At 38.8% G+C, this 10,825-nt stretch overlaps 1 pseudogene; it reads right to left on the reverse strand.

Moving 5' to 3' along the window:
• Window positions 1-3,968: 3,968 nt before the first annotated feature.
• Window positions 3,969-9,241, reverse strand: LOC107680008 (interferon-induced very large GTPase 1-like; annotated as a pseudogene).
• Between the last annotated feature and the right edge of the window lie 1,584 nt (window positions 9,242-10,825).

The raw sequence follows: 10,825 nt of genomic DNA on the forward strand, positions 1-10,825 counted from the left end.
CAGGAATCAAAAACAAAAATCTAAAAAAAAAAAAAAAAGGTTACCTGCAGCATTCATCGGATCTCGCTCTTTCAACTTACACTGTGCGCGCATCCATGTTGCTTAGTAACGAACGCGCTTGCAGCGGGATCACGTCATTTTCGCATAAACAACAAAATTTCTAATTTCTGATTGGCTGGTAGATGGCATTTAACTCTGTATAAGACAGCTATGAACTCGGCAGAGAGCTTCCCCCATATCTGTCCATTAATTATAGTAGGACAAGTTATCCCTTATTTCTCAGCGTGAGAAATACAAATACAAATAAAATGCATGATTACAAATGTGATATTGGTTTTATATAGTTTAAAAAAGTTAATATTAAAAGCCTTACGTTTTAGACACCATATTGCCTGTTTTTGCTCTATTTCACCAACAAAACCATTCCAAACAGCCACTGCACTGTTTTGCGTCTCTAAACAACATGACGGTGTCAACAACCTAGAGGCGTTTTAATTTCACATTTCAAGTATCCTCTCATTTTTTTAATAATTTCAAATATCAGTATTCAACATTTTATGTTCAAAATATCAAAACATTATTTATGCATTTGTAACTGCAGGTTAAAGCATTCCATGTCCCTCTGCATTAAACAGTGTGTAAATACATCTAGAGAAACTTCAGATATAGCTTCTGTGTTTCTTCTGCATTGCAAAGATGAATTTTGTTAATACTGATTTTTTTTTTTTTGGCCTGGTAACAGCCCAAATGTCTTATTATTCTAATTGACTGAATAAATGTAAGAATTTGACTCAAAAGATGATGCACACTAAAAAGGCTTTATAAAGGTAAAAATGCCCAAAAACTTTTTTTGAGCTAGTAGAAGTTATGAATGGCTGGTAACTTAAAAATGTAGTAGCCAAATTGGCTGGTGAGCTACAAAGTTAAATTCAAACCCTGTGTGTGTGTGTGTATATATATATATATATACAGTGGTGTGAAAAAGTGTTGGCCTCCTTCCTGATTTCTTATTTTTTTGCATGTTTGTCACACTTTAATGTTTCAGATCATCAAACTAATTTAAATATTAGTAAAAGATAACACAAGTGAACACAACATGCAGTTTTTAAATGAAGGTTTTTATTATTAAGGGAAAACAAAATCCAAAACTACATGGCCCTGTGTGAAAAAGTGTTTGCCCCCTAAACCTAATAACTGGTTGGGCCACCCTTAGCAGCAACAACTGCAATCAAGCGTTTGGTGGAGTAAATAATAATGAGCGACACCTGCGCCACTCACCAGTCTCGAGTCCCACGGAGGAGCTCCGGAAGGATAAAAGGAGGAGTGACGACAGTGTTGGACGAGAGAGGACCAGGCCTGGATTTTATTTTGTGTTTTGTGTGCGGCAGTCGTCCGCGAGGGGCTGCCGCTTTACTTTCATTTTGTGTTTGTTTATTTTATTAAAGTTTTGTTTGAATGTTCGCCGGTTCCCGCCTCCTTCTTCCCGACCTACGAACGTTGTTACATATACAATTAACAAAACGCAAAAAAAAAGGCCTCTAACACTAGCTTGCTCTATTCTTTTTCTATTCTATCTGTTTTCTTTTTTATTTAATTTAAAAAAGAACCTTTCTATGTGTACTGCGTTAAGCTAACCGAGACTTGTTATAGCACTTGTATGTCATTGCTCTTTTGTTGATTTTGATTGCTTCAATTGTCCTCATTTGTAAGTCGCTTTAGATAAAAGCATCTGCTAAATGACTAAATGTAAATGTAAAAGACTAGTAAAAGCATTTTGCTTTATTTTTAGGTGGAGAATAGTGATCCATGGCGAAATCCATAGCTTTAGCAGACTGGTTGTGTTTTAGTAGGCTTCAGACAACAACAGAAGCAGCACAGTGTTTGAACAGTTTGTTTAAAGCCCTAAACACACTGTACTATTTTCGGCTGTCCCAGACAAAAGATTGGCATCGTGAAACGATCATGGTGTAGAAAATTAGCTCAAAAAGGGAAATATTTATAATTAATTATAACTGGTTATAATTAAAAATAAATATTTAGATTAGATCTTAGAATTAACTGTAGCGGAATCAATAGTACAATTAATTGATCTGTCCATCCACCAAACAGACAATATAATTAATTCTAGAAAATATTATTTTCCTCGCCAAGGAACAATAGCTTTCCTTCTTTATGCAGTACTAACAGTAAGTTAGCATGTAGCAAGGATCAACATTCAGTGACTCCGAATTGTGAGCTTGATGCGTTCTTTAGGAATAAGCTGGAGGTTTTCCTCTGGTTCTTCTGAAGATAGGAAAGTCCACAGTGAATCGACAAAGTTATGAAGATAAAAACTGCCAGAAAACAAACTCTGAAGCTCTAAAGAGTTTTTAGGAGTCTTGGAGAGTGTCTAGTTCCCAGCCACACCCACATTTTTGGTGGAATGGCCAATACCAGGCGTGAATTTTTGAGCGGGAGAAGTTTTCTTTGTCTCCATTTATGGCCCATTTGCATGTTTATGGCTGGTCTGGTGGACTGGTGCAGTTTTACCCAAAATATAGTACAAATAGTATGATTTATTTCACGATCACATAGTGTACATCATTGTTTGAGGAATAAAGAGCAGATCATTTTGATACCAAGAAGATATTAAACCAGAGATACATTCATACACCTGAATATAAGCATTTAGAGCTTAACTAATACAAATAACGAGTGGTAACTAGGCTAATATAATAGGGAAACATACAAACAACACATGCATATTCCAGAAACATTTGTAACTGATTAATTGTAGTCTAAATAAAGACATGTCTTGATGTGTGTGTGTTATGTGTATTGTGAGGATGGGGGTAGTTCGCTGGCCATCAAACATTTGGTGCCAGGTACTGAGGATGACTGTCTCCTAGGACATTGGAATGTGTTTGAAGTCCGATGGGGAGACGAGAGTGTTGATCTGTTTAGCATCTCCTGGATAGGGGGAGGGGGGGCATTGGCAATTTAGCACCCATATAAATGTAGAATGTGGGGCCAAGTCTGTAATTTGTATGCAAATGTCAAAAGGCTAAAAGGGTCTCTAAGACATAGAGTGTAAACGATCATCAATAATCCTAAGAAGATGCTACAGTGGTGATTTCTGTGATCGTGGCTCCTAATTGGTGGTTCTGTGTCGTTCAGTGAGAAAGGTTCAAAGACGGCCGTTGTCACGGTCTTGTGACCAAAGATAGCCTACGATACAGCATGATCATTGCACAGTGTGTTTGCTGCTACGATCCACATTTACTGACCAACCAATAAAAATGGTAAGTGAAATCAACATCACATCGTGCTAAAACATAAAACTGAACATAAAACCTTAAGCTCTTATCCCTTCCTCTTTCGCTGCTTCCAAAAAAAAACTGCTAAAGTGTGATTTATCATGCTCTTTTTGTTTATCACTAGCGCATGCTGAAAACGTTTTATTCTTTTATAGTAATGTGCGTTGTATTATACGAGTCAATAGGTGTCATCATCATCTATGTCTACACATGTCGTGGCCAAGTTTATTAGATCAATGTGTGACATGCAATGATCTTATAAGGATTGCTAAAATCGTGAAGTGTGTTTTGGTATAAGGTATAACGTTATACCAAAAACCTGTAAGGTATAAGGTGCCATCTCCAGTCAGATGTGACCACGGAGGAGAAAACTATTATGTGTGCCTGTTCATGAACTCTCACCGTGGATCAAAAAGAGGAAGGACTATCCATGGCAGAAGTGTCCACAATCAGCAGACAGAGAAACAAATGTCCTGGTTTCAAGGATGGTATACATTTAAACAATCTTCAGACAGAGCGTGAACACTAACTTTGCTTTCAAACGGTGCCGCGTTTAAGTTAAATTAAAATTTATTTTGGCCTACCAAAATCTGAATAGATTCTCCAAAACACAAACTCCAGAATTTCCTATTGTCAATAAAAGACCTGAAAATTACTTGTTCCAATTTTCAGTTAAATGTATTTATCAAGACTCTCAATAGCATCTTGTTTTGAATATTTTCTCCATTTATCTGGGATCTTACCCTGCCCCTCAAATGTTTTATTGTAGTATTTTTCCAGATCTTTCTGGAATCTGCACACAAACCACTTCCAGTAGGGCAGTTCAGAGAGGTCAGGGTTGATGCTCCAGTCTTTATATTTCCCTCCTGCTGATCTGTATTCTCTCCAGGGGATTTTATCATCCGAGTCAATGGGGAAAAAATATAGATTACTGTTTGCCACTGCTGATGTGCAGATATAAGTAGACAAGTTGGATGTATTTCTGTAATATATCTCTGTCAGTCCAATAGTACGATGGAAATGAACACTGTGATCTCCATCATGGTTTTTTATGGTGTTGGTGCAGGTGGCTCCACAGAATGGACACTGAACCCAACAGCACTGACAGAGGTGATCAATCAGAAGCTCATCCGGTCTGAATTTATAGTCCAGCTTTACTGGAAATGTCTCTGTGTTGAATCTACTGCTGATGTCAGACATTATATCAGTAAGTTCTTGTCTTATCACATCTTCTAGGAGGTTGAAATCATCAACATCATCATGTTTGACTCCACTGAGGTCTTTTTCAGAGAAGATCAGCTCATCTGAGAGCTGCTGTGTGAAACTCTTCAACCACAAACCAGCATCTCCTCTGTTCAATTGAACATGTTCAGTAGATTCATGAGCTGCTTTCATGATCTTCTGCTGCAGGAGTTTAATGTTCTCCTCCATCTTGGGTAAAACACTGACACTGAACTTATCAGTGATGTACCGACTGACAACATTTCTGATAATCCCAGAGATCACTTCAAGAGTTTTATCAATGTAGTTCATGTATTTGTTAAAATCCTCCTCTTCCGCCAGTGTCTTCAGGATGTGTTTCTCCAGATTTGATCTGCTTCCATTCAGCGATTCACAGTTTGATCTCATTTCATCTGTCAGATCTCTGGCAGTCTTCTTGTAGATGCTCTGCTCAATGGGATCTTTAAGTTTCTGACAGATGATCTCACCAAAAATGGCAGCTGATGTTGCTCCATGACAGTATTTCTGGAAAATACTATAGTATTCAGTAACATATTCAGAATAACTTTGCACAGTGAAAATGTTGTTGTACTCTCTGTTCTCCTGACCTACAGGAGCACTTCCATAGATGTCACTTGGGATCTCTTTCATGTCTCTCATTATGTCAATGTTATTGATTGAAGTTTGAGTGCCTGTGATGATCTTCTTCATACTCTGGTCCCAAAACAAATCAAACTCTTTCTTCAGTGTTTCCTCATCTGTTTTGTCTTTGTGTTTTAAGGCAAGTTCTTTGCTCTTTTCATAGAGAGTGTTTATATGATGTGTCCTCTGAGCATCAATCTTTTTCTTCAGGTCTTGCTGCTGAAGAATCTTATTTAATTTTCTCTTTGTTTCTCTCACAATGTTTTCCTGAAGCTCCTTAGTTTTGGTTTCAAATGATGTTTTCCATTGAATCAGTATATCTTTATCTTTGTCTTTCTTAAAGAATTCTGACATTGATTTTTCCACTTCTTCTCTTGTCTTCTTCAGTTATTTTAGAAGATCAGTTTCCTCAACCTCATGAATAGTTTCATTTTCTATTTTGTTGTGTAGTTTATTCTCAATTACCATCATGGCATTGTGAAGACTCCAGGACCACTTGCTGTATTCGGTCTCCAGTTTCTTGTAAGCTGAAATCTCCAGAGAATTTCTGAAGCTGAAGACGAATCGTTCATTTAGTAAAGCCTCCCAGAGATCTTTAATATGGTGTTTTAAATATATAAACATCATTCCATAAGATTTTGAGGCCAAAAATACAAGGGTTTTCTTTAGCTCTTGAATGTTCTCACAGTAGTTTGGGTTTGGTGGTGCCATGGGTGGGTTTCCCTCCCAGAGCTGAGCAATATACTTCACATCTTTCTGTATACCAAATCTAATGATATCACTGAAATGTTCTGCATCACAGACCTCCTCTTCAGCAGCGAGTTTTGTTATTTCATCTAACTTCTCCTGCAGTCGTCTCCTTCCCTCCATGTTTTTCAGTCCAGTTGTGACATCTGAAATATTCTGATGGACAAACATACAACTGGGATTCAGTCTGGCTTTTTTCATCTTCATGAAGGCCTGAACAACAACGTGAAGAATGTCCTGCATCTCAGATGGGTTTTCACCGAAGATGTTGATCAATGTCAGATTTGCAAGACCAACAACAAATGTTGCCAATTCATTGTCATGATGTCTTGTTGATCTTCCAGCCAGCTCTAGGGCATTTAGACCCTCAGTGTCAACAACCAGAATATAGTCAAAGTTCAGTTGTGTTTTCATCTCATCCGAGACTCTGACCAGCTGCATGAAAGCTCCTCTGGTGCACCGGCCAGCACTGACGGCAAACTGGAGTCCAAACATGGCGTTCAGCATGGTGGATTTCCCAGAGCTCTGAAGCCCTAAAACTGACAGCACAAAGACTCTCTGGTCTCCCAGTTTCTGGACGAGTTGATCTAGAACAGCAGAGATCCAGATCACAGGAACATGAGCAGCGTCTCCATCCATCAGCTCCAGTGGAAATCCAGAGATCATCATCTCTGCTGCAAGACTCGGGAGAGAAGAGAAGTCTTTCAGGTCTTTCTTGTTCTTCTTCACTGATTCACATGATTCATAGATTTGTCCGATCTCCCTCATGATGTGCTCCAAACCAAAGGTTGCATCTTGAAGTTCCTCAGATATTCTCTCAAGTTCAGTTTGTTCAGCCTTAAGTTGATTAGATTTATTATGATTCTCTTTCATTTTTAAGACTTCTGACCATTTTTCATTATATTTGTGATGTAGAGCAGAAAGGTCAGCTGAGATGTATTCATCCAGGAGAATTCTGAGCCATTTAAGAAAATACATCAGCTTATGTTCGCCACGTGAGTTCATTTGTTTTATAAAGAGTTTCATAAACACACTGATGCCAGACTCATGCTGTTGTTCACGAATTTTCTTCATTTCTGTTTTTTTTCTACATATTTCCTTTTCTATCTCATCTGCTTGAAGTCGATGTAGTTCTTTGTTCATCTGACTCCACTGATGCCACAGTTTCCCCTGACAGGGCAGAAATGATTCTTTGATTTTTGTCAGATCTTTCTTCTCCAGTAAACTCATCATCTGCTGTGCTGCTTCTCTTCCTCTCCTGCAGTCATCATCATCTTCCTCATCTCCTGATGTCTTGTTGATCTTCCAGCCAGCTCTAGGGCATTTAGACCCTCAGTGTCAACAACCAGAATATAGTCAAAGTTCAGTTGTGTTTTCATCTCATCCGAGACTCTGACCAGCTGCATGAAAGCTCCTCTGGTGCACCGGCCAGCACTGACGGCAAACTGGAGTCCAAACATGGCGTTCAGCATGGTGGATTTCCCAGAGCTCTGAAGCCCTAAAACTGACAGCACAAAGACTCTCTGGTCTCCCAGTTTCTGGACGAGTTGATCTAGAACAGCAGAGATCCAGATCACAGGAACATGAGCAGCGTCTCCATCCATCAGCTCCAGTGGAGATCCAGAGATCATCATCTCTGCTGCAAGACTCGGGAGAGAAGAGAAGTCTTTCAGGTCTTTCTTGTTCTTCTTCACTGATTCACATGATTCATAGATTTGTCCGATCTCCCTCATGATGTGCTCCAAACCAAAGGCTGCAGCTTGAAGTTCGTCAGATATTCTCTCAAGCTTGGTTTGTTCAGTTTTGAATTGCTCAGATTTATCATGATTGTCTTTCAGTTTTTTAACCACAGACCATTTTTCATTATACTTGTGATGAAGAAAAGTAATATCCTTTGATGTATATTCATCTAGGAAGATTTGGAGCCAAATAAGAAAAAACTTCACAACATATTTATCATATGAGCACATTTCTTTAATAAACAATTTTATAAACTCACTGATGTCAGATTCATGTTGCTGTTCACGGATATTCTTAATTTCTGTTTTTTTTCTTATTTCGATCTCATCTGCTTGAAGTCGATGCAGTTCTTTGTTCTTCTGACACCACTGATGCCACAGTTTCCCCTGATGAGGCAGAAATGATTCTTTGATTTCTGTCAGCTCTTTATTCCCCAGTAAACTGATCATCTGATTTGCTGCTTCTCTTCCTCTCCTGCAGTCACCATCATCTTCCTCATCTACTCTGATATCTGAGTGTTTGGACACATCTTCAAGTCTGAAGGTGGAAGATGATTCTGAGATGCAATCATTTATAGCTCTTCTGAGTTCTTTAGCGACATCTAGGTGATTTCTGTCTTTAAGACCAATCTTGTATTTTCCTTTCTTTGTCTGAATTACAGTAGATTCATCTTCAGTTAAAAGACAAATGAGTGCCTTTCTGTTGTTGTACAGTTTTTGTATATTTGCTGCACATTTGTCGTTCCTGTCTAGTTTTGGTAGAAGAACAACATTGACTGAGGCCATTTCAGTGAGGATCTGCAGCTGTTTCTCATGGTCTCCTGCATCACCGTGTAGATTACAGAACGCAACACAGTCAGTGAATTTATCCGTGTTTTTCCCAGAGGGCCAGAACCAGGCGATCTCCACCACTCCATCCATCAGCTCTCTTGTTCTGCTGCTGCCTGGGCAGTTTCTGTGGAAGAACGTGTTGTGTTTCTCATTGATCAGACTGCTCATCAGCTGAGACTTGGATGAAGACACAGAGCCAAACCTGAAGAAAAACACCATTGGAGTTTCTGCCTTGTAGATCGGCTGGGTTTGACTGATGATCTCATTGTTGGTGTTTCTCTTCTTCCAGCTCTTGTTGATTTGTCTGAATGTCCAGAGAGGAAACTCAATCTGTCGTGTGAATGGATCAGGAACAAGCAGAGGCAGAGCGTACTGACACTGGGCCAGTTTAGTCACCATCAGCTGCTTCAGGAAACCATCAGCACAATGAAACACGGCCATCTGAACATCCATCGGGTGGATGAGATCAGATCTGCTTGTTCCTTTGTTAGAGATAGACATTTCATTGAAAATATCACTCTCATCATCAGATGAGTCATTGTGTCTTTGCGGAATGTGATCCTGTTCATTAATCTCCTCAACGCTAATATTTCTTGCTCTGTAGTTCATCATCAGTAGTTTTTGTATGAAAGTCTGAATCAGCTCCTCTTCAGCACAAGACTCATGGGACTGTAATGAATGTTTGGTTATCTGAAGAACATCTGTAGCTCTCAGTTTATTAATGTGTCTGTCTTCAATATGGAGTTTGTGAAATAGTTCATGCATTTTTCCCAATCTTTTCCTGTTCTGATGTTGATCTAAACTGACTCCAGCTTTTCCACAGTCCTTGTTTTTTCCCTGTTGAAATAATAAACATTTCATTTCTTAATTTCTTTTTATCAGTTAATGATGCCCTAACAATGTGGCATCTAGTAACAATAAGTAACTATGTAACAAAAGAATACTGAAATGTAGCAAAACTCATAGTGTTAATATATTATTATTATTATTTTTGCCTTTTTCAGTTCATTTCATTTTTAATTTCATTTCTTAAAAATCAAAGTTCTGTCATAACAACTCTCGAAGGGATTGGCATGGTAATATACATGACAATGTTAATGTATTTGGTCTTGGCGGAATAGATCTGCTGCTGCTGCTGCAGAGCAAGTACCGAGACTTGACCGCCAATACATCCACAACATGCTGCTGTGAGCATGTAAGAAATATTACATTACTGCTGCAAATATAACATACATGAAATAACCCCCACAAAGCAGGAGACATAGAAGGGACAATACAAGCCAAAACAAGAACAAAACACCCCCAACAAGCAGATCTATTGCCAAGAGATATGTACTGCTGCTGCTCTGAAGAGCCATGTGAACCGCATGTATTACTATCTATGTGTGCCTGGGTTACCACGCCGACTGGCTTAACTAGGGTTGCCACCCATCCCTTAAAATACAAAATCGTCCCGTATTTGAGAATTTAATAGCGCGTCCCGTTTTAAATCAATATGGGACGGTGTTTGTCCCGTATTTTCAAGTTGTACAACGTTCATGCAAATCACCCGCATTCTGTGAAGACTCGTGCTATTCTTTCTCTGATTGGGTAATTTTCGATGGCATTATAGCAGGTTCAGCCAGGCCAGGGCCAATCAAGGTCAAAGGGAGGGCGGGTCTCTTGGCAGAGATGTTCAGATGCTCTGGCAAGAGAGAGTCGATTTGAAACGATGGCGGAGGCAGCTCCTGATCCGTGGTCCAGCTCTGAAAGTTTCGGAGTTGAAATGAAAGCGAATTCAAAAGTACCGACGAGAGTGGGAGAAATCAAATACATGGCTGGAAAGTGTCAGTGGAAATGAGTATCAAATCAAGCCAATTGCACAATTTGTCGGTGAGTGTTTTCTGTGGTGTACGGTGGTGTCAGACGTACGACAGCATGCTTCGGGAGAGCAACATTCCCGCAATGCTCGAGCTCACAGAAATCAGAGCACCGTCTCACAGTTCTTCATACCTCAAGCATCTCCCGAGGCAGATAGTGTAATGACAGTTTTCTAATCACATCAATAATCTTGATTGTTTATAGTAGATTTCATATGCTGCCTGTTAAGAAATGTTAAAATGTAAATTAATCACATTCTGATATACAGTCTGACACATAAGCATTAATTTAATAAGAGAGGTATATATTTAATACTTATTTAATAAAATGTAATGCCTATGTAAAGAAAAAAAAAACGAAATATTATACTTAACCAATCTAGATAATTGCATCCTTCAATAGGCTACTATAGAATTACCCAAAGGCTATATAAAAACTGAATAAATAATTACATAAATAAATTTAATTACCAATTATGAAGATGGTACT

The sequence above is a fragment of the Sinocyclocheilus anshuiensis genome, unplaced genomic scaffold, assembly GCF_001515605.1.
Source record: "Sinocyclocheilus anshuiensis isolate Anshui unplaced genomic scaffold, SAMN03320099.WGS_v1.1 scaffold1194, whole genome shotgun sequence".
In the NCBI taxonomy this organism is placed as follows: Eukaryota; Metazoa; Chordata; class Actinopteri; order Cypriniformes; family Cyprinidae; genus Sinocyclocheilus; species Sinocyclocheilus anshuiensis.